Source organism: Ailuropoda melanoleuca, chromosome X, assembly GCF_002007445.2.
Source record: "Ailuropoda melanoleuca isolate Jingjing chromosome X, ASM200744v2, whole genome shotgun sequence".
Taxonomy (NCBI): domain Eukaryota; kingdom Metazoa; phylum Chordata; class Mammalia; order Carnivora; family Ursidae; genus Ailuropoda; species Ailuropoda melanoleuca.
Window position 1 is genome coordinate 58,194,472 of NC_048238.1, and position 23,811 is coordinate 58,218,282.

Sequence of the window (23,811 nt, forward strand, 5' to 3'; positions counted from 1 at the left end):
TGCAAAAGCTGTTTATTTTGGTGTAATCCAAATGGTTTAATTAACAACTGGCAAATTACAGAAGCATCCCAAGTGTCCGTTGCTAGATGAATGGATAATCCAATATATATATGAATATTACTCAGCCATCAAAAAGAATGAGATCTTTCCATTTACAACAACATGGATGGACCTAGATAGTATTACACTAAGCAAAATTAGTCAATCAGAGAAAGACGAATACCATGTGATTTCACTCACATGTGGAATTTAAGAAACAAAAGAAACAGGGGCACCTGGGTGGCATCTGACTCTTGATTTCAGGTCAGGTCATGATCTCAGGGTCTTGAGATTGAGCCCTGCATTGGGCTCCATGCTGGGTGTGGAGCCTGCTTAAGATTCTCTTTCCCTCTCCTTCTGACCACCCCCTCACTCACACACACACACACTCTCTCTCTCTACTTCTAAAAAGAGTTTAAAAAGAAACAAAGCAAACAAATAAAAAACAAACAACAACAACAAAACTACAGATTCTTAAATACAGAGAACAAACTGGTGGTTGCAAGAGGGGAGGTAGATGAGGGGATGTGTGAAATAGATAAAGAAGATTAAGAGAACATTTATCATGATGAGCACTAAGTAATGTGTAGAGTTATTGAATCATTATATTAAACACCTGAAACTAATATAACACTGCATGCTGATTATACTTCAAAAAAGTCAGGGGCAAAATGATGGCACATATCACTTAAACGTGGAGGAAAAAAAAGACCCTAAATATGCTCACATTCACTTACATCCCTACCCAGGAGGTCAGGATTTTAATAACTAACCCAACCCCTTTGAGTGTTCACATTATCTGTATGTGAATATGTGTATGTTTAACTTAAGTATTTAGTATATGGATTTATGGATATCTGGAAGCAAAATTGAAATAATTCTGTCTCTTCTTTCTAGTTGTACTTTCTCATAAAAGGGGAAAGAACCTCTGTTCAAGACTACTTGAGACTTTTTCCCTGATGTAATCAGGATGAGAGCTCAGTGAGACAAGAAGAAAAGAAAAATTAGGTGCTTGTCTGAAGCACATTATATTTGCAACACTCATAAATTAGGGATGAATGATAAGTAGGGTAGCCTACATGGCATGCTTCCTTTGTAAAAAAATAATCACCTTTTGTCCCAAGTAAAATACTATACCTCCATTGGAGGTATTAAAAAATGAGTGCTAGTTTAACCTGAGTTCCTATTGTGATATAAAAGTCAAGTTAACTGGGGAAATTCAAGTGCATTTTTACTTATTAATAGGCGTAGAAGTCCCTAATCATGATACAACCTCAGGCTTGAGAGAGAAAGAAAAATACTTAACTATAACTACTAGCCAAAAAAAAAAAGAAAAGAAAAGAAAAACAAAACAAACAACAATAGAAACTTTTACTAATAAAAAAAGATATCCGTGAAAAACATGTAATTTCTTCTAATGATTTCCTCCTGAAGACATTAGTCTGTATTCAGTCTTTGGCCACAACAGTTAGATATGCATATAGTTATTTTACACTGTGTAAAATGCTAAGAATTTGTTCATTTTTATAGATCTATTTATTTGAGAGAGAAAGAATGTGAGTGGGGGTAGGTGCAGAGGGAAGGGAGAGAATCTCAAGCAGACTCCCCACTGAGTGCAGAGCATGACATGAGGCTCAATCCCAGGCCCCTGAGATCATGACCTGAGCTGAAATCAAGAGTTGGATACTTAATCAACTGAGCTACCTAGGTGCCACAGAATTTGTTCATTTTTAAGGACATATTTACATACCACTTACTATAAAACCTTAGAAATATTAACTCATTAAATACTCATAGAGGTAGGCACTATTACCTCTTTTTACAGATGAAGCAATCGAGACATGGAAGTGTTTAAGTAACTTGCCCAAAGTCACACAGCTAGTCAGTGGCAGAGTCTGAATTTCTTTTTACTGAAGTGTAATGGATATACAATGCCATGTTAATTTCAGATGTATAAAATATCATTTCAGTAATTCCATGCATTACTTAATGCTCACCATGATAACTATAGTCACTGTAACTATACAATGTTAGTTATTACAATATTATTGACTATATTACTTATACTGTCTTTTTTATTTCCATGACTTATTTATTTTATAACTGGAATTTTGTACCTCTTAATTCCCTTTATCTATTTTAACCATCTTCCCAGCCACCTCCCCTCTGGCAGACTGGCTCCAGATTCCCATGTTCTTGTCAACTACAAATGATGTCTCATTATTTATAAAATATTTGTATATTATGCAATAATTATATATGCATCCACACACAAATATGGCATGGAATACCAGGGCTATTTAAAACCCAGAAGTAAAATAATACAATATTATAGCTAAAATTGCCCATAAAAGTTATTTGGTTTAATCTACCCATTTCAAAGAAGAAATGAGGGAGGAAGAGAGGAAGATGCCAGCAGAGTAGGAGGACCCTAGGCTTGCCTCATCCTAGGAACACAATTAGATAACTATCAAATCATATTAATACCCTAGAAACAGATCTGAAGACTGACAGAACAAACTCTACAACTAAAGGAAGAGAAGAGACCACATTGAAGAATTTAGGAAGCATGGAGATATGGTTTAGAAGAGAAATGGACTGCAAGTGCTACAGAGGGAAAGGATCCATGGTCACAGAGAAGAGTGAGAGAGAGAGAAGCACACAGTGGAATGTAGAAGAATGTTTGCCCAAAGACATTGGCTTGGAAAATGAGAGAGGCTGACTTCCATGAGTTCTTGCAAACAGCCCAGCTTAAAGCCTGGACTATTAAACATCAGCAGGCTTGGCTGATGCCAGCCAGGTCAGAGCCTGGAGGGCACTGCACTTTTCTTGGAGAGAAGTCAGGAAAGCAATCCAGAGGCAGACAGTGTGTAAACAGTAACCTGAAGAGTGCCTGGGGCAGAAGTGGGGAGATTATTCACTCAACCTAGAACATGTCCCTGAGAGGCTGCATTCATTGACACACCTCACTGGGAACAAAGGAGCTGGCTGGCACCATTTACATCCCCTGACCCTCAGTATAAACATAGAGCCACCAGCAAGAAGCACCACAGCACCCATCCTGACTGCCTAACTTGCATACAACAGACCCCAAACCCTGTGATCTGGTGAGGGTGCTTTTCTAAATAACTCGACTCATTCCCACCACGACAGGCCCCTCACCCAGAACATCAGCACCAGCCCCTGCACACACCACTTCTCTAGACCAGAGAGCTCTACAGGGCCTCAATTCCGGAGGAGGTGGTGACAGGTCTCATTTCACAAGTAGACCAGAGCACAACTAGTTAAAACTTGCCACATTCAGGCCAAGTATGAAACACTGCCCACAGCAGCAAGGAGAACTTCTGCAGATGAGTGGCCTGAAGGATACAGCAGCAAAAAAAAAAATGGAGAGTGCACACAGCACACACTGGTGACACACCCTGAAGCACCAGGACATGGGCACTACATGACCTCATCTTCATAAGGCCATTACTTTCAGGAGCAGGAGACATAAATTGCCTTTCTTTCTTTCTTTTTTTCTTTCTTCTTTCTTTCTTTCTTTCTTTCTTTCTTTCTTTCTTTCTTTCTTTTTAAAATCTTATTTATTTTAGAATGAGAGAGAGAGAGAGAGAAAGCATAAGCAGAGAGGAGAGGTTAAGCAGTCTCCCTGCAACAAGGGATCCCAATGCAGGGCTCAATCCCAGGACCCTGAGATCATGACCTGAGCTGAAGGCAGACACTTAACCAACTGAGCCACCCAGGCATCCCATAACTGGCCTTTCTAACACAGAGAAGATGGCAGAGACTTAGACAAAATGTGAAGATGGAGGTATTTATCCCAAATGAAAGAACAAGACAAAGCCATTGCCAGAGATCTAAGCCAAAGAGATATATGTAAGACATCTGATGGAGAATTTAAAGCAACAATCATGAGGATAATCAATGGGCTTGAGAACAGAAGAGAAGACATCACTGAGACCCTTACCACAGAGACAAAAGAATTGAAAAGGTTTTAGAGACGAAGAGTGCAATAAATGAGATTAGAAACAGGCTTGATGCAATGAACAGCAGGCTGGGAAAAAGAAAGGAATGAATAAATAACCTAGAAGACAAAGTAATGGAAAGTAATCAAGCTGAACAAAGAGAGAAAGAAGAATTATGCAATACAAGAGTAGATTTAGGGAACACAGTGACTCCATCAAACATAATAACATTCATTTTATAGGAGTCCCAGAAGAAGATGAGAGAGAAAAGGGAGCAGAAAGTTTATTTGAAGAAATAATAGCTGAAAACTTCCTTGATCTTCAGAAGGAAACAAACAATGAGATCCAGGAGGGACAGAGAACTCCCATCAAAACTGACAAAAGCAGGCCAACACCAAGATATATTGTGATTAAATTTCCAAAATATAATGATAAAGAAAAAAAATCTTTAAAATAGCAAAAAAAAAAAAGTCCCTAACTTGCAGAAGAAAACCATTTAGGCTAGCTGAAGACGTTCCAAAACAAACTTGGCAAGCCAGAGAGAGTTGCATTATATGACAAATGGCTGAATGGGAAACATTTGCAGCAAGAATACTCTATCCAGCAAGGCTATCATTTAGAATAGAAAGAAAATTGAAGAGTTTCCCAGAAAAACAAAAACTAAAGGAATCCATGACCAGTAGACAAACTCTGCAAAAAATATTCGTGGTGATTCTTTAAGTGCAAAGAAGAGACCAAAAGTGACAAAGACAAGAAAGGATGAGAAAAAAAATCTCCAGAAACAATGATAAAGCAAGTAAGAAAGTCTATAAGTGCATATCAATAATTATTTTGAATATCAATGGACTAAATGCTCCAACACAAAACATGAAGTGTCATAATGGATTAAAAAAAAAAACAATCCACATGTTGCGTAAAAGAGACTCATTTTAGACCTAAGGACACCTACATTTATCAAGCAAATGGATGTCAAAAGAAAGCCTGAGCAGTAATACTTATTGTGGACAAATAAGAGTTAAAAAAAAAGACTATAATAAGAAACAAAGAAGGGCCCTATGTAATAACAAAGGGTAAAATCTAATAAGAGGATCTAAAAATTGTAAATATTTATGCACCTAATATGAGAGCACCCACATATATAAAACAATTAATAACAAACGGTGTGCCTGGGTGGCTCAGTTGGTTAGGTGTCTGACACTTGATGTCAGCTCAGGTCATAATCTCAGGGCTGTGAGATCAAGCCCCACATCAGGATCCACACCGTGTTGAGCTTGCTTAGGTTTCTCTCTCTCCCTTTTCCTCTGCCCCTCCCCACCACTCAAGCATGCTTTATCTCTCTTTCAAAAAATCTCAATTAATAACAAACATATAGGTACTAGTTGATAATGATATAATGACACGAGGGGACTTTAAATGTTCATTGCCATCCCAGTGAACTGATTAGGATTTCCTTCATGGTTCCCCCTGAAATAATTACAATGTATTCATTAACATATTTGGGGATCAAATTGAAGAAATTTTGGAAACAATCAAAAAGAAAACACATCTTCAGAGAAACTGGCCTCATAAGCTCTTTGTCCATTTAGCATTTAAAAAATTGTCCAACTACAAATTTACCATTTTTATTTGCAAGCTGTGAACTAAGGCAGAATACACAACTCAAAATACAGTCACTGTTTTTTTTAAATCATAACTCTTCAAAATATACATTTAAACAGTCACATTGTATTAGTATCAAAGGAAGTACAAATAAAATCAAGTCAGGTTAAAAAAAAAAATCACCCGGGGCGCCTGGGTGGCACAGCTGTTAAGTGTCTGCCTTCGGCTCAGGGCGTGATCCTGGCGTTATGGGATCGAGCCCCATATCAGGCTCCTCTGCTATGAGCCTGCTTCTTCCTCTCCCACTCCCCCTGCTTGCATTCCCTCTCTCGCTGGCTGTCTCTATCTCTGTCGAATAAATAAATAAAATCTTTAAAAAAAATCACCCTTCCATTCACACACCAAAATGGAGTAGAGCACAATTTGAGGCAATGTGGTACTATTTTTACTTTCTCTACCACAGCCTGTTGCCTTCCTGTAGCAGGAAATGACAAATCCCACCCCCATCATAACAAGGGGAATCACCAAGTACCTGAAAGTGTGTTGAATGGTCACTGGTCTCCAAAACCTGCAGTTGAAAAAATATCATACTTTTTCTTATTAAATTTACCTGTTGTTTTGCTCACTTTTGTTTCTGAAATAGGCCAATCACTTACCTCTCTATGTTATGAACTACTCAAAAATTAAAGGTGGACTTATCTGTAAGCCTAGGGAATCAGTCTGGCCTATGGTGAGTTTAAGACTAATTTAGTCATGAGCTTGGTATCTTCTTATTTTTAATTCTTTCCCCTTAAATGCATCTTGCAAAAGACTAAAGAGAGAAGCTATTTCTAAACCAAAACTGGTAACAAAATAAAAAGTTTTTTTTCCTCAATGAATAGCATTATTTGCAGTATTTGGTTGGCTTTTAACGACTAGATTTCACTGTAATGAAAAGTAGGTGACTACCCCCTTCTTGAGAGGCATTTAGGTTGAGTTTATCGTATTTACCCCTGTTTTCTTTGTAACATTTTAACAAGTGTTAAATGAATAAGATTTAGGTATAAGAGATGGCAAACGGCTTGAGTTCAGATCCCCTCATACTTACAACATAAATATATGTCAAGTGCAAAGTGACTGGGGTAATAACTCTAACAGTTTGGAAAGTCCATTGTTTTATCAACAGTTGACATCAGTGACAGAGTAATTGCAAATATGTGAAGTCTGGTTATTTTTATTTTAAGATCCCTTCAAATGGTTATGCACTTCCATCGTTTGTTCTGTTAATGGCTCTTAACTATCTCTGTCTATCTATCATCTATCTATCATCTATCATCTCTCTATCCATCTACCTACCTACCTATCATCTATCTATCCATACATGAATCACTTAGATAAGGCTTCACACATGAGATAAGAGAAAGATTAAAACAAACTGCTAGCAATTCTAAATTTGTCTAAAACCAAGACCCTTCTCTTTCCCTGTCCTTCCTAATATTGGGAACATCACTGATATCATTAATAACTCAAAGTTTCAACTTTGAATCTTCTTTAACCCCCTTTTTCCCCACCACTTCTCTTCTTAGCCTCCTATATAGACTGTTTCTGGGTTCATCTGATCTTCTTCACAACATGGTTTTGATCTGCCTTGTTTTTGCCTTAGCCCTGCCTCTAACTGACCTCCTTATTACTTTCATAACCTTTCCAACTATGGCATCAACATATTCTACATATCATGGCAAGGTATTCATCTCTAGGGAATCTCCTTTGCCTGGGAGGATGAATAGTGCTATCAGGAACCTCTACATTTATGAAAAATCACCCAAGAAACACAAACACAGCACACTTACACATACATTACCATTCTGGACCCAATCAATGCATTGAAACTTTTAGAACATGGGACTCCCCCACAGTGCTATTAATTAAAAAAAAATAAGCTTATCAGAAAGCAAGCAGCCAAGTGAGTTTGCTTTTCCTAAGGTGTCATTTTGAAAGGATACATGCTTATTATATTTATACTCCTACTGTTTAGGAAAATTTTGTAATTTTCCTTTAGAATTCTACTCAGAACCAGCATCATGTACTTTAGAATAATTATTGTAGTAACAAATCCTTGTGTTTCAAGGGTAGTTGATTTTGGGAAATAGTCAAAAGTCATTCAGAACAAAGCCTGAACAATGAAGTTAAAGATCACCATGAGAGACTATGAACTCCAGGAAACAATCTGAGGGTTCCAGGGGGGAGGAGGTGGACGTGATGGGGTAGCCTAGTGATGGGGAATAAGGAGGGCACATGTTGTAATGAGAACTGGGTGTTATACACAAATAATGAATCGTGGAATACTACATCAAAAACTAATGATGTACTGTATGGTGACTAACATAACATAATAAAAAGAAAAGAATACAAAAACAAAACAAACAAACAAAAATACACCATTTTGGGTCAAAAGCAAAGTATGAGAAGATGAAGACTCATTTTTTTCTTCCAAGGTTTTATTTAAATTCCAGTTAGTTAACCTGCAGTGTAATATTAGTGGCAGGTGTAGAATTCAGTGATTCCTCACTTACATACAACACCCAGTGCTCATCACAAGTGCCCTCCTTAATTCCCATCACGTATTTCACACATCCTCCCAGCTCACCTCCCCTCTGGCACGCCTCAGTTTGTTCTCTACAGTTAAAAATCCACTTTATGGTTTGTTTGTCTCTCTCTTTTTCTTTATTAGCTCAAACCAGTCTCAAAGATAATTCCATAGAATAACTTATGAGAATATTTCTCAAAACACAGCATCAGTAAGCTAAGCATATAGTTTTGCAAAGTGGCCATTTGAAGGTAACATTGATTTGAAAATAAAAATTGTGATGAATTTTTTTAAATTAGTTATAGCAAAGCAACTTTAGTGTAATGAAAATCATATTAGATTAAGAGTGAGAAGTCTTCCTAGTTCTTATGTTCCATAGATGAGGGAAACCATATGATAATTGTCTTTCTGTGCTTGAATTATTTCGCTTAGCATGATCTCTGAAGATTGGTAGGAGAAGAAAGGAATAAAGAAAGGGGGGGTAAACAGGAGGGGGAATGAAGCATGAGAGACTGGACTCTGAGAAACAAACCGAGGGCTTCAGAGGGGAGGGAGGTGGGGGAATGGGATAGGCTGGTGATGTGTATTAAGGAGGGCATGTATTGCCTGGTGCACTAGGTGTTATACACAACTAATGAATCATTGAACTTTACATCAAAAACCAGGGATGTACTGTATGGTGCCTAACATAATATAATAAAAAAACATTAAAATAAAAAAAAAAGAAAGAAAGAAAGAGAAAGAAAAAGAAAGAAAGAGAGGAAGGAAGGAAGGAAGAAAGAAGGAAAGAAAGAGAAAGAAAAGAAAGAAAGAAAGAAAGAAAGAAAGAAAGAAAGAAAGAAAGAAAAAGAACAGAAAGAACAGAAAAGAAAAGAAAGAAAGAATGCCATAAAAAAAAAGTGAGAAGTCTTGAGTTCTTGTTCCATCTTTGCCATTGGATGTCTCTGTGTGACCATGGGAAAGTCAATTTATCTGGGCCTTCATTTCTTTATTGGGGGGCACTCTAAATACTCTTTATTTTTTAAAAGTTTTTATTTAAAGTCCAGAGAGTTAACATACAGTGCAATGCTAGTTTCAAGTGTACAATATATAGTGATTCAACACTTCCATATAGCACCCAATGCTCATCACAAGTGTACTCCCTAATCCCCATCATCTATTGAACCAATACCCCACCCTACTGCTCTCCAGTAATGGTTAGTTTGTTCTCTATAGTTAAGTCTGTTTCTTCATTTGTCTCTCTCTCTCTCTTTTCCCTTTGTTCCTTTGTTTTGTTTTCTAATTCCATATATGAGTGAAACCACATGGCATTTGTCTTTCCCTGACTTATTTCACTTAGCATAACACTCTCTAACACCATTCATGTCATTGCAAATGGCAAGATTTCATTCTTTGTTATGGCTGAGTAATATTCCTATGTGTGTGTGTGTTCTCTTCTTTTTCCATTCATCAGTCTATGGACACTTGGACTGTTTCCATAATTTGGCTATTGTAGATAATGCTGCTATAAACATCTGGGTAGGGGTGCCTGGGTAGCTCAGTAAGTTAAGCATCTGACTCTTGGTTTCCACTCAGGTCATGATCTCAGGGTCATGAGATTGAGCCCTGTGTCAGGCTGTGCACTCAGCACAGGGTCTGCTTATCCCTCTCCCTCTGCTCCTCCCCCCATTCACTCCTCCCACCCCAAATAAATGGATAAATAAAATCTTTTAAAAAAAAACAAAAACATCCAGGTGCATGTCTCCCTTTGAATTAGTATTTTGGTATTTTGGGGGGTTAAAGACCTAGTAGTGCAATTGCTGGATCGAAAGGTAGTTTTATTTTTCACTTTTTGAGGAACCTCCAAACTGTTTTCCAGAGTGGCTGCACCACTTTGCATTCCCACCAACAGGGTAAGAGGGTTCTCCCTTCTTCACATCCTCACCAACACCTATTGTTTCTTGTGTTGTTGATTTTAGCCATTCTGACAGATATAAAGTGATATCTCATTGTAATTTAGATTTGCCTTTCCTCGATGATCGGTGGTGTTGAATGAGCATTTTTGTATTCTTTGGTTAAATACCCAGAACTGAAATTGCTGAATCATAAGATTGCTATATTTTTATATTTTTGTGGAATAATGCATACTGCAACCTTCTATAGCTGTTGCACTAATTTACATTCCCACCAACAGTGCATGAGAGTTCTCTTTGCTCCATATCTTCTCCAATACTTGTTATTTCATCTTTTTGATAAGAACCATTCTAACCGGTGTGTGGTGTTATGTCATTGAAATTTTTATTTCCATTTTCCTAATAATTAGTGATGCTGAATATCTGTTCATGTACCTGTTGTTATCTGTATGTATTCTTTGGAAGAATATCTATTTGGATACTCTGCCAGTTTTTAAGTTATTTTCATCTTTGTTTTTGAGCTGTATGATTTCTTTACATATTGTGGATAGTAATCCCTTGTCAGAGACATAATTTGCAAAAATCTTCTCCCATTCAGTAGGTTGGCCTTTTGTTTTAATTATGGTTTCTTTTACTGTGCAGAAGCTTTTTAGTTTGATGTAGTCCCATTTGTTTATTTTTGCTTTTGTTTCACTTTACTATGGAGTCCAAACCAAAAAAAATAACACTAAGGCCAATGTAAAGGAGCTTACCACCTTTGTTTTCCTTTAGGAATTTCATGGTTTAGGGGCTCACATTCAGTCATGTAATCCACTTTGAGAACATTTTTGTGTATGGAGTCAGATAGAGGTCTAATTTCATTTTTTTGCATGTGGCTGTCCAGCTTTCCCTGTGTCATTTATTGAAGAAAATGTCCTTTCTCCATCGTATGTTCTTGGCTCCTTAGTCACAGGTTGATTACCTATGTATATATGAGTTTAATACTAGGCTTTCAATTATGTTCCCTTGAACATAATTGTCTGCCTTTATGCCAATTCCATATATTTATATTTTTATAGCTTTGTAGCTTGGTTTGAAATTAGGAAGCGTGATACCTTAGGCTTTGTTTCTCTTTCTCAAGATTATTTTGGCTATTGAGGGTCTTTTGTGGGTTCACACAAATTTTAGGAATATTTGTTCTAGTTCTGTGAAGAATGACTTTGGAATTTTTATAGGGATTGCATTAAATCTGTAGATTCCTTTGGATACTATGAGCTTCTTGACAATATTAATTTTGCAATCCATTAGTACAGTTATCTTCTCAAGTTTTATAAGTTTTTGTTTTAAATCCAGTTATTTAACACAGTGTTGTATTATCTCCAGTGTACAATGTTGTGATTCAACACTTCCATACATCAATCTGTACTCTGCATGAACAATGCACTTTAATCCCCATCACCTATTTAACCCATCTCCTTACCCACCTCTCCTCTGGTAACCTTCAGTTTGTTCTCTATAATTAAGAGTCTATTTCTTGGTTGTCTCTCTTTTTTGCCCTTTGCTCATTTGTTTCCTTTCTTAAATTTCACACAAGAGTGAAATAATGGGGTGCTTGGGTGGCTCAGTTGGTTAAGAGATCAACTCTTGATTTCAACTCAGGTCATGATCTCAGGGTTGTGAGATTGAGCCCCGTGTCGGGCTCCATGCTGGGCATAGAACCTGCTTAAGATTCTCTCTCTCCATTTCCTTCTGCCTTTCCCCCACCCCATCTCTGTCTCTTTCTCTCTCTCCCTCTCTAAAAAAAAAGAATGAAATTCTATGGTATTTGTCTTTCTCTGAATCTCTTTGCTTACCATTGTACTCTTTAGATCCATCCATGTCATTGCAAATGGCAAGATTTCACACTTTTTTATGGCTGAATAATATTCCTGTGTGTGTGTGTGTGTGTGTACCACTTCTTTATCCATTCATTAATTGAAGGATACTTTGGCTGCTTCCATATATTGGCTATTGTAGATAATGCTGTTATAAACATAGGAGTGCATGTATCCTTTTGAATTAGTGTTTTTGTATTCTTTTGGCAAATATTCAGTAGTCCAACTGCTGGTTCATAGGGTGATTCTGTTTTTAATTTATTTTTTCGAGATAGAGGGGGGAGGTGCAGAGGGAGAGGGGGAGATAGACTATTAAGCACTCTCCATGGAGCCTGACATGGGGCTTAATCTTACAACCCTGATATCATGACCTGAGCTGAAATCAAGTGTTGGATGCTTAACCAAATGAACCACTCAGGCACCCTGGGTAGTTCTGTTTTTAAGTTTTTGAGGAAAGTCCATACTGTTTTCCACAGTGGCTGCACTAGTTTGCATTCCCACCAAACCTTCAGGAGTGCTCCTTTTTCTGCACATCCTCACCAACACTTGTTCTTTCTTGTTTTGTTGATTTTAGCTATTCTGATAGATGTGAGGTGATATCTCATTGTAGTCTTGATTTGCATTTCCCTGATCATAAGTGATGATGGGAGTCTTTCTGTGAGTCTGTTAGACATCTGTATGTCTTCTTTGGAAAAACGTCTGTTGATGTCTTTGGCCCACTTTTTAGTTGGATTATTTGTCTTTGCAATGTTAAGTTTTATCAGTTTTTATATATTTTGAATACTAACCATTTATTGCATATGCCATTTGCAAATATCTCGCATTCCATAGTCTGCCTTTTAGTTTTGTTGACTGTTTCCTTTGCTGTGCAGAAGCTTTTTATTTGTTGTAGTCCCAATAGTTCAGTTTTGCTTTTATTAACTTTGTCTCAGGGGGCTTATCTGGAAAATAGTTGCTGTGGCAAAAGTCAGAGGAAATATGGAAAGTGATTTTTTTCTAGGATTTTTATGGGTCCAGGTCTCACAGTCAAGTCTTTAATACATTTTGAATTTATATTTGTGTATGGTGTAAGAAAGTGGTCCAGTTTCATTCTTTTGCATGTTCCTGTCCAATTTTCCCAACACCATTTGTTGAAGAGACTGCCTTTTGCCCATTGGATATTATTTCCTCCTTTGTCAAAGACTAATTGGCTATATGATTTTGGATTTATTTTTGCATTTTTCTATATCTATTGATCTATGCGTCTATTTTTGTGCCAGTTCCATACTATTTGGACTACTACAGCTTTGTAATATAACTTGAAATCCAGAACTGTGATGCCTCCACCTTTACTGTTCTTTTTGAAAATTGTTTTGGCTATTCTGGGACTTTTGTGGTTCCCTATTTCTGTTTTTTCTATTTCTGTGAATAACGCTGTTGGTATTTTGATAGGCATTGCATTAAATCTGTAGATTGCTTTGGAGAGTATAGACATTTTAGCAATATTTGTTATTCCAATCCATTAGCATGAAATGTCTTTCCATTTCTTGGGTCATCTTCAGTTTCTTTAGTCAGTATTTTATAATTTTCAGAGCATAGGTCTTTTACCTCTTTGGTTATGTTTATTGTTGGTATCTTAATATATTTGGTGCCATTATAATGGAATTGTTTTTCTTAATTTCTCTTTCTGGTGCTTCATTATTAGCATATAGAAATGAAAGAGATTTCTGTACATTGATTTTGTATCCTGTGAGTTTACTGAATTCATTTATTGATTCTAACATTTTTTTTGATGGAGTCTTTTGAGTTTTCTATATATACTATCATGTCATCTCCAAATAATGAAAGTTTTACTACCTCTTACTGATTTGGATGCCTTTTATCTCTTTTTGTTGTCTGATGCTCTGGCTAGGACTTCCAGTACTATGTTAAATAAAAATGGTGAAAGTGGTCATACTCGTCTCATTCCTGACTTTAGGGGGAAAAGCTCTCGGTTTATCTCCATTAAGAATCATATTAGCTATGGATTTTTCATATGACATCTTTATTATGTTGAGGCATGTTCCCTCTAAACCTGCTTTGTTGAAGGTTTTTATTATGAATGGATGTTATACTTCATTAAATGCTTTTTCTGCTTCTATTGAAATGGTCCTATGGTTCTTATCCTTTCTGTTATTGATGTGATGTATCATGTTGATTGATTTCTGCGCACTTGCAATCTGGGAATAAATCCCACTTGCAATCCAGGAATAAATCCCACTTGATTGTGGTGAATGATTTTTTTTTATGTATAGTTGGATTTAGTTTGCTAGTATTTTGTTCAGGATTTTTTGCATCTTGTTCATCAAGGATATTGGTCTATAGTTCTCTTTAGTTTCATTTTTTAATTTTTTAGAAGATTTTATTTATTTATTTGACAGAGAGAGAGGCAGCAAGAGAGGGAACATAAGCAGGGGGAGTGGAAGAGGGAGAAGAAGGCTTCCCGCTGAGCAGGAAGCCTGATGCTGGGCTCCATCCCAGAACTCTGGGATCATGACCTGAGCTGAATGCAGATGCTTAACAACTGAGCCACCCAGGCACCCCTATAGTTCTCTTTTTTAGTGATGTCTTTAAATGATTTTGGTATCAGGGTAATACTGTCCTCATAGACTGAGTTTGGAGGTTTCCCTTCCATTCCTATTTTTTAGAATACTTCCTGAAGTATAAGTGTTAACTCTTCTTTAAATGTTTGGTAGAAATTGCCTGTGAAGACATGTGGTCTGAGACTTTGGTTTGTTGGGAGTTTTTTGATTACTGAGTTAATTTATTTGCCAGTAATTGGTCTGTATGATTTTTTTTTCTGTTTCAGTTTTTGGTAGGTTATGTATTTTTAGAAATTCATCCTTTTCTTCTGGGTTGTCCGATTTGTTATTATATAGTTTTTCATAATATTGTCCTATAGTGTTTTATTTCTGTGGTGTTGGTTATTAGTTCTCCTCTCTCATTTGTAATTTCCTTTATTTCCATCTTTTCTCTTTTTTCTTTTTAAGTCTGGCTGGAGGTTTATCAATTTTGTTGAGTTTTCCAAAGAATCATCTCATTTCATTGATGTGTTGTATTGTTTTATAATTTTCTATATCATTTATTTCTGTTCTAATCTTTATTATTTTCTTCCTTCTGTTGATTTTATGTTTTATTGGCTGATCATTTTCTATCTCCTTTAGATGTAATGTTACGTTGTTTATTTGAGATATTTCTTACTTCTTGAAGTAAGCCTTTATTGTTATAAACTTCCCTCTTAGTACTACTTTTGCTACCTACCAAAGGTTTTGCACCACTGTGTTTTCAATTTCATTTGTTTCCATGCACTTTTTAATTTCTTCTTTTATTTCTTGGTTGACCCATTCATTGTTTTGTAGCATCTTATTTAACTTCCATATATTTGTGTTCCTTCCAGATTTTTTTTTTGTGGTTCACATCAATTTTCATACTGTTGTTGTCAAAAAAGATGCATGGTATGACTTCAATCTTTTTAATTTGTTGATGCTTGTTTTGTGGCGTAATACATTGTCTATTCTGCAGAAAGCTCCATGTGCACTTGAAAACAATGTGAATTCTGCTGTTTTATGATTGAATGTTCTGAATATATCTGTTAAATCCATCTGTTCCAGTGTGCTATTCAGAGTCATTTTCTCCTTGTGTATTTTCTTTTTAGATGATCTGTCCATTTATGTAAATGTTAATGTCCCTTACTATTATTGTATTATTAAAAACTATTGCCTTTATGTTTGTTATTTACTGTTTTATGTATTTGGGTGCTCCCATGTTGCATGTATAAATATTTGCAATTGTTATTTCTTCTTGCTGGATTGTCCCTTTTATTATTATATAGTGTCCTTCTTTGTCTTTTGCTACAGTCTTTGTCTTCAAGTCTGTTTTGTCTGAGGTAAGTACTGATACTTTGGCTTTATTTTGACATCCATTTTCATAAAAATATTTCTGCATCTCCTCATTTTCACTCTTTAGGTGCCTAGGTTTAAAGTTGGTCTTGTAAGCAGCGTACACTTGGGTCTTGTTTCTTTTTGTTTTCTTTTTCATTTTTTATCTATTCTGTCAACATATGCCTTTTGATTGGGGCATTTAGTCAATATGTATTTATTGTAATTTTAGTACTTGTTTTGCAGTTGTTTTTTACTATTTTCTCTGATATTTTCATGTCTCTCCCTTTCATGTTTTGTTGACTTTCCTTAGTGATATATTTGGATTTCATTCTCTTTATTATTTGCATATTTTTAGTGGTTTTTGATATATGATTACCTTTAGGTATTTATGTAATCTCTTCTGCATATAGTAGTCTATATTAAGTTGATGTGTTTGAGTTTGAGCTTATTCTTTTCTCTTCTGTTACCCATCCTTGAGGATTGTGCTGTCATATTTTGCATCCTTGTATGTTTGAGATTCTTTGATGATTATTTTATAGAAATATTCATTTCCACTGCTTTTATGTTTCCTATTTTTACACCATCACTTTTGGTCTCCCCTTTCCACTCAAAGGGTCCCCTTTAATATTTCTTGCAGGGTTCGTTTAGTGGTTATGAACTCCTTTTCATTTTGTTTGTCTCAGAATCTTTTTAAAAATTTTTTTATAAAAAATTTTTATTATGTTATGTTAGTCACCATACAGTACATCCCAAGTTTTTGATGAAAAGTTCCATGGTTCATTACTTGCATATAACACAGAATCTCTTTATCTCTTCTTGTATTCTGAATGTTAGCCTTGCTGGATAGAGTATCCTTGGCTACAGATTTTTCATATATATATATATATATATTGTGCCACTCTCTTGCTTGCAGACTTTCTGGTGAAATATCTGCTGATATTCTCATGTGATTTCCCATGTATGTAACTGTCTTCTTTTGTCTGGATGCTGTTATTTTTTTTCTATATCTCTGTATTTTGCATTACATTATTACATTATTAATTATAATATATCTTGGTGTGGATCTGCTTTTGTTATTTTCTGGCAGGGATTGTCTGTGTCTCGTGGATCTGGATATCTGTTTGCTTCTCCAGATTAGGAAAGTTTTCATCTATTATCTCTTCAAATAAATTTTCTGCCCCTTTTCCTCTCTCTTGTGCTGGGACTACTATAATATGAATGTTATTATGTTTGATGGAATTGCTGAGTTCCCTAAGTCTGTTCTCCTGTTGCATAATTGTTTTATTCTTTCTTTTGGTCTGCTTGATTAATTTCCATTAGTCTGTCTTGTAGGTCACTACTTCCTTTCTCTGCTTCTTCCAGCCTAGTGTTACTGCATTAAGCTTGTTTCTAATCTCATTTGTTGCACTCTTCATCTGTAATTGGTTCTTTTTTTTATTTCTGTGTTAAGGGTCTCACTGATGTCTTCTGGTCTTTTTTCATGTTCAGTGAGTATCTTTATGATCAATACTTTATACTCCATCAGGCATGTTACTTATTTCTGTTTCACTTAGATCTCTGGCCATGGCCTTCTCCTGTTCTTTCATTTGGGACAAATCCCTCTGTTTTCTCACTTTGTCTAAGTCTCTGTGCCTTTGTGTGTGTGTGTGTGTGTGTGGAAAGTCAGCTACATCTCCTGTTCTTGAGGGTTATGGCCTTATGAAGAAGAGGTCCTGTAGTTTCCTGCCATGTAGGGTCCCCTTTTCTCCAGGGCCTGAAACTTGCAGGAGTGTCTCCAATGTGTGCTGCATGTTTTCTGCTCTTTTATCCTGGCTGCTTTCAGTCCAGTTGTCTGCAGAAGCTCTCTTTGCCTGTTGTGGGCAGTGTTTGGTCCCTGGCCTGAATGTGGTGGGTTTTAACTAGATGTGTTTTGGTTTTCTTGTGAAATGAGACCTGTTGCCACCACCACCAGAACTGAGGCTTTGCAAAACTCCAGAGTGGGGAGATGTGGTGTTGTCAGGGAGATAAGCAGGTCTTCTGGGGAAAGGGACCCTGCCACACTGGGTCTGAGGCAAGGGTGACAGGGAAGTGTGGTCCCACTAAAGCATGACAGGGCAGGGCTTGACATAAATAAGTTAGGTAGTGAGTGTTGGTGATGTGCTGGTTCCTGCAAGTGGTTTTCTGCTTATACACTGATGCAGGGAGGGAAATGGCCCCTGTCATTCCTTTGTTCCAGTAGGGTTCTCTCTGTGAATGCTGCTTCTCAGGGACATCCTCTGAGATGAGCAAATAATCTCCCCACTGTATGTCCAGATGCTCTTCAGGTTGCCATTTCCATGCTATATAACCACAGGCTCTTTGCCCTTCCTTTTCTTCAAGTGTAACCCTCTTGCCATTGGGTTCTCCCTGAGTCAACCCCCCTGACCTTTAGAACTCCAGATTTTAAATCCCAATCTTTGCTAAAAGTCATGAAATTCAGCCCCTCTGGCTTTCCAAGACAATTCCTATGGGAGTTCATTTTCTCCTTGCACTCCCCTGTGTGTTAGTCTGTCTCTCACCCTTCTCCATGACCATGGCTCCCTCCTTACTGCAGAGTCCATGATCTCTTCCTCTCTCATACTGTGTCTCTGCACGTCCTACTGTCTTCAATGTGGTGTCTTCTCTTCATTTAGTTGTGGAGTTTGTTCTGTCAGTCTTCAGGTCAATTTCTGTGGTATTTAGGGTGATTTGATAGTTATCTGGTTGTATTCGTGGGATGAGGCAAGCCTAGGATCCTCCTACTCTGCTGCCATCTTCCCTCTCTCAGGATATCTTTCCATTTATTTGTGTCGTCTTTAAGTTCTTTCAGCACTGTCTTAGAGTTTTCAGTGTGCAGGTCTTTTACTTCCTTGGTTAAATATATTTCTAAGTATTTTATTTTTTTTGGTGCAATTTTAAGAGGATTATTTTTATTTCTCTCTGATTTTTGGTAAACGTGTAGAAACATCACAGATTTCTGCATGGTGATTTTCTATCCTGGGACTTTACTGATTTCATTTATTAGCTTTTCTTTGGGTGGGGTATTTTGGGTTTTCTATATAAAGTGGAAAGTATTTGTCATCTGCAAATACTGACAGTTTTACTTCCTTTCCATTTTGGATGCCTTTTTATTTCTTTTTCTTACCTAATTGTTCTGGCCAGGACTTCTAAAACTATGTTGAATAAAAGTAGGAAGGGTGGGCATTCTTGTCTTGTTCCTGATCTTTGAAGAAAATCTTTCATCTTTTCACCATTGAGTTTGATGTTAACTATGGGTTTATCATATATGGCCTGAATTATATTTAAGTACATTCCCTCCATACTCTGTTTTATCATAAATAAATATTGACTTCTGTCAAATTCTTTTTCTGCATCTGTGATCATATATGATCATTTAATCATACAATTTTTATTCTTCATTTAGTTAATGTAATATATCACATTGATTGATTGATTTGCAGATGTTGAACCATTTTTGCATCCTTGGAATAAATCCCACTTGATCATGGTGCATCATCATTTTAAGATATTATTGGATTTGGTTTTGTTACTATTTTGTTAAGTATTTTTGCAAGTATATACACCAGGATCATTGATATGTAATTTACTTTTTTGGGGGGTCTTTGTCAAATTTTGGTTTTGGGGTAATGCTGGCTTTGTAAAATTACTTTGGAAGTGTTTTCTCTTCAATTTTTTTGGAAGGTTTTGAGGATAGGTATTAAATATTCTTTCAGTGTTTGCTCGAGTTAACCAGTAATGCCATCTGGTCCCGGACTTTTATGTGTTGGGAGTTTTTTGATTATTGATTCAATCTCCTAACAAGTAATCTGTCTATTCAGAATTTCTAATTCTCATGATTCAGTCTTGAAAAATTGTAAATTTCTAGGAATTTATCCATTTCTTTCAGGTTGTCCAAATTGTTGGTGCATATTAGTAGGAGACTCTTATGATCCTTTGTGCTTCTGTGGTATCTGCTGTAACTTCTTTCATTTCTGATTTTACCTATTTGAGCCCTTTATCTTTTTTTCTTGGAGATTCTAGCTAAGGGTTTATCAATTTTGTTTATCTTTGAGAAGAAGCAGCTCTTAGTTTCATTTATCTTTTCTGTTTTATTTTTAGTCTCTATTTCATTTATTTCCACTTTGATCTTATTATTTCCTTTCTTCTACTGAATTTGACTTTTGTTTGTTACTCTTTTTCTAGCTTATTTAGGTATAAAGTTAGATTGTTTATTTGAGATATTTCTAGTTTTTTTGAGGTAGGGCGAATTGCTGTAATCTTCCCTCTAGCAACACTCTTGCTGCATCACATGGATTTTGGTATGTTATATTTCTGTTTTTATTTCTCTCTAGGTATTTTTAAAATTTCTTCATTGATTGCTTCAATAACCCATTGGTTGTTCAGAAGCATATTGTTTAATCTCCACATCTTTGTGGGTTTTTTCCCAATTTTTTCTTGTGATTTATTTCTAGGTTCATACCATTGTGGTCAGAGAATATGTGTGATGAAATTTGAGGCTTCCTGAATTTATTAAGACTTGTTTAGTGGCTTAACATGTTATCTATAATGGAGAATATTCTATGAGCACTTGAAAAGAATGTGTATTTGTTCCTCTTGGATTCAATGTTCTGTATTTATCTATTAAGTCCATCTGGTCCAATGTGTCATTTAAGGATGATGTTTCCTTATTAATTCTCTCTTTGGATGATCTGTACATTAATGTAAGTGGGGAGTTAAAATTTTCTCTTATTATTGCATTGCTGTAAATTTTTCCTCTTAGGTCCATTAGTATTTGTTTTATATATTTTGGTGTTTCTATGTTGTGTGCATATATATATTTATAAATGTTAGGTTCTCTTGTTGGATTGACCCCTTTATTGCTATGTGCCCTTCTTTATCTATTATTACAGTCTTTAATGTCTATTTCACCAGCTTTCTTTTAATTTGATTTACATGGAATGTCTTTATCCATTCCTTCACTTTCAATCTGTGTTGTCTTTACTTCTGAAGTGTGTTTCTCATAGGCAACATATAGATGAGTCTTGATTGTTTTTGTTTGTTTGTTTGTTTTTTCCCCACTAACTACTCAAAGTCTTTTGATTAGAGAGTTTAGCCCATTTATATTTAAAGTAATTACTGATAGGTATGTACTTATTGACATTTCATTAATTATTTTCTAAATGTTTCTGAGTTCCTCTGTATTCATTTCTTCTTTTTCTCTTTTCTTATGGTTTGATGGCTTTCTGTGGTGTTATATTTAGATTTTTCTCTCATTTTCTTTTGTATATTTATGACAGACTTTTGCTTTGCGATTACTGTAAAGTTCACATATAACTTCCTATGTATATAATAGTCTGGTTTGAGTTCATAGCAACTTAAATTTGAACACACTCCAAAACTAAATTTTTTATCTTTCCGCCATGTTTTGTTGTTGTTGTTATTGCTTTGTGATGTCACATTTTACATATTTTTTAAAAAGATTTTATTTATTTATTTTAGAGAGAGAGAGCAAGCAAGGGGACGAGTAGAGGGAGAGGGTCAGGTAGACTCTGTGCTGAGTGCAGAACCCAATGTGGGGCTCAACCCCACAACCCCGAGACCATGACTTGAGCAGAAATCAAGAGTTGGATGCTCAACCAACTGAGCCACCCAGGTGCACCTTACATATTTTTATTTTATGTATTCTACAATTAGTCATTGTCCTTTCAGTTAATTTTACTATTTTCAAATTATAACTTTCATACTTGTTTTGTAAGTGATTGACATGATAGTTTTACTATATAATTATATTTTCAGTGAGATTTTTAGTTTCATATGTATTCTTGTTTGTAATTTAGTACCATTTTCTTTCAGTTTAGAGAAGTCCCTTTAACATTGCTTGTAAGGCCAGTTTAGTGGTGATAAACTACTTTAGGTTTTGCTTATCTGGAAAGTTCTTGATCTCTCCTTCAATTTGGAATGTTAACCTTGTAAGGTAGATAATTTTTGGTTGGAAGTTTTTCCTTTCAGCACTTTGAATATGTTGTGCAATTCTCTTCTGCCTTACAAAGTTTCTGGAAAAAAAAAGTTCTGATATTATTTCAAATTTCCCTTCCATGTAAGAAGTTTTTTTTTTTTCTTGTTGCTTTTAGGATTCATTTTGTATATTTAACTTTTACCATTCCAATTATGACATGTCTTGGTGTGGATCTTTTTGGGTTCATTTTGTTTGGGACTCTGGGCTTTCTAAACCTGTTTGTTTCATTCCCCAGATTAGGGAAGTTTTCAACCAATATTTCTTCAAATACGATTTTTCGTTCTTTTTCTCTATCTCTCCCCTTCTGGGACTCTTATAATGTAAATGTTATTCCCTTGAAATTGTCGCAAATGTCCCTTTAGTTACCTTCTTTTTTCCTGCTCTGTCTGAGTGAGTTCTGTTGCTTTGACTTCCAGCTCATGGATTTGATCTTCTGCTTCACCCACTATCCTGTTGAAGCTCTCTAGTGTATTTTTTTCGGTTTAGTAAATGTATTCTTTAGCTCTATAACTTCTGTTTGGAACTTTCTTACATATCCTATTTTTTTAATAAGAATTTCGCCATGTTCATTCATTGCTTCCCCATGTTTAGTAAACATCTTTATAGCCATTACTTTGAAGTCTTTATCAAGTAGATTGTTTATCTCCATTTCATTAATATCTTTTTTTTCTGTTATTTGGTTTTTCTTTTTGCATTTGGAACATATTCCTCTGTCTTCTTATTTTCTCTGAGTCTTTATGTTTGGCTCTATATATTACACAAATCAACTACTTTTCCCAGTCTTGAAGGAATGGTCTTGTGTAGTAAAAGTCACATAGAGCCCAGAAGCACCAGAGCTAGGTGCTCAAGAGGTGTCCCTTGGGTTGGTGGTGTGTGCTTATCTGTGGTTGGGCTGTATCTGTGGTGCAGACATAGGTTGGGCTGGCACCCAACCTGTCTGTAACATGTGCTTGCACTGTAGCACTGGGGTGAGTGGGGCAAGCTAAGACCCAGCCAGGCTGTGACATGCAGCTGCACTGTGGGGGTGAGCAGTGAAAGCTTATTTTTAAAGTGAGTGACCAAGTAAACTTCTTTAGAATTTTCCTAATTTATAGGGCCCACTTTCCAAGTATAGAAAAAAATGGTAGAAAATTAAGAAGCACAGAAAGAATCCTGTTTAGTTGGAGTACCAGAAGAGACAGACTACTGAAAGCCAGAAAGTAAGACAAGTCCAGCAAAGACAAAACTGACACTAGAGGAGTCTTATGTTTAATCATCTGGGATAGCAGCATTCATTGTCTTGCACCACTCTTCCTTGCCTCCCTCCAAGTCTGATCTAAGGATGTGATCTAGTATCTGTTATTAAAATCCAAAACTGAGACCCCCATATTTTAGATAAAATGTTCTTTTATTGGGATGTCAAATATTCCACAAGCAGTTTTTTATAGTAATTATTAAGAGCTACATGGGTACATTTTAGGGTAGTTACCAAGAGCTAAACAATCTCTTTTGTGTGGCACTTGCATTTTAGTATTTAAAATCTTAAAATTTAAATCATTTTTAATCGGGATTTTTTTAATGCAGTTTCTAAAGACCTCAAGCATCTGCTGAGAGGCTTCCATAATATGCTTTTGTTCTTTTTTTAAAAATGATTTTATTTATTTATTTGAGATAGAGAGAGAGAAAGAGAGAGAGCACACAAGCGAGGGGGTAGGGGCAGAGGGATTCCCTGCTGAGCATGGGGTTTGATCCCAGGACCTTAAGATCATGACCCAAACCAAAGGCAGTTGCTTAACAAATTGAGCCACCCAGGCAACCCCCATTTTGTTCTTTAGAACAAAATGCTATTAAGATTAGTTAGGGGCACCTGGGTAGCTCAGTTGGTTAAGCATCTGCCTTCAGCTCAGGTCATGATCCTAGGGTCCTGGGATCATGCTCCATGTCAGGCTCCCTGCTTAGCAGGGAGTCTGCTTCTGCCTTTCCCTCTGCCGCTCCAGCTGCTTGCA

The 23,811-nt window shown here is 36.2% G+C and overlaps 1 protein-coding gene across 9 annotated transcripts in view; it reads left to right on the forward strand.

Moving 5' to 3' along the window:
- The window catches only part of GPR174 (G protein-coupled receptor 174), a 68,470-nt gene that overhangs the window by 28,061 nt on the left and 16,598 nt on the right, over nucleotides 1-23,811 (forward strand). The window lies entirely within an intron of this gene.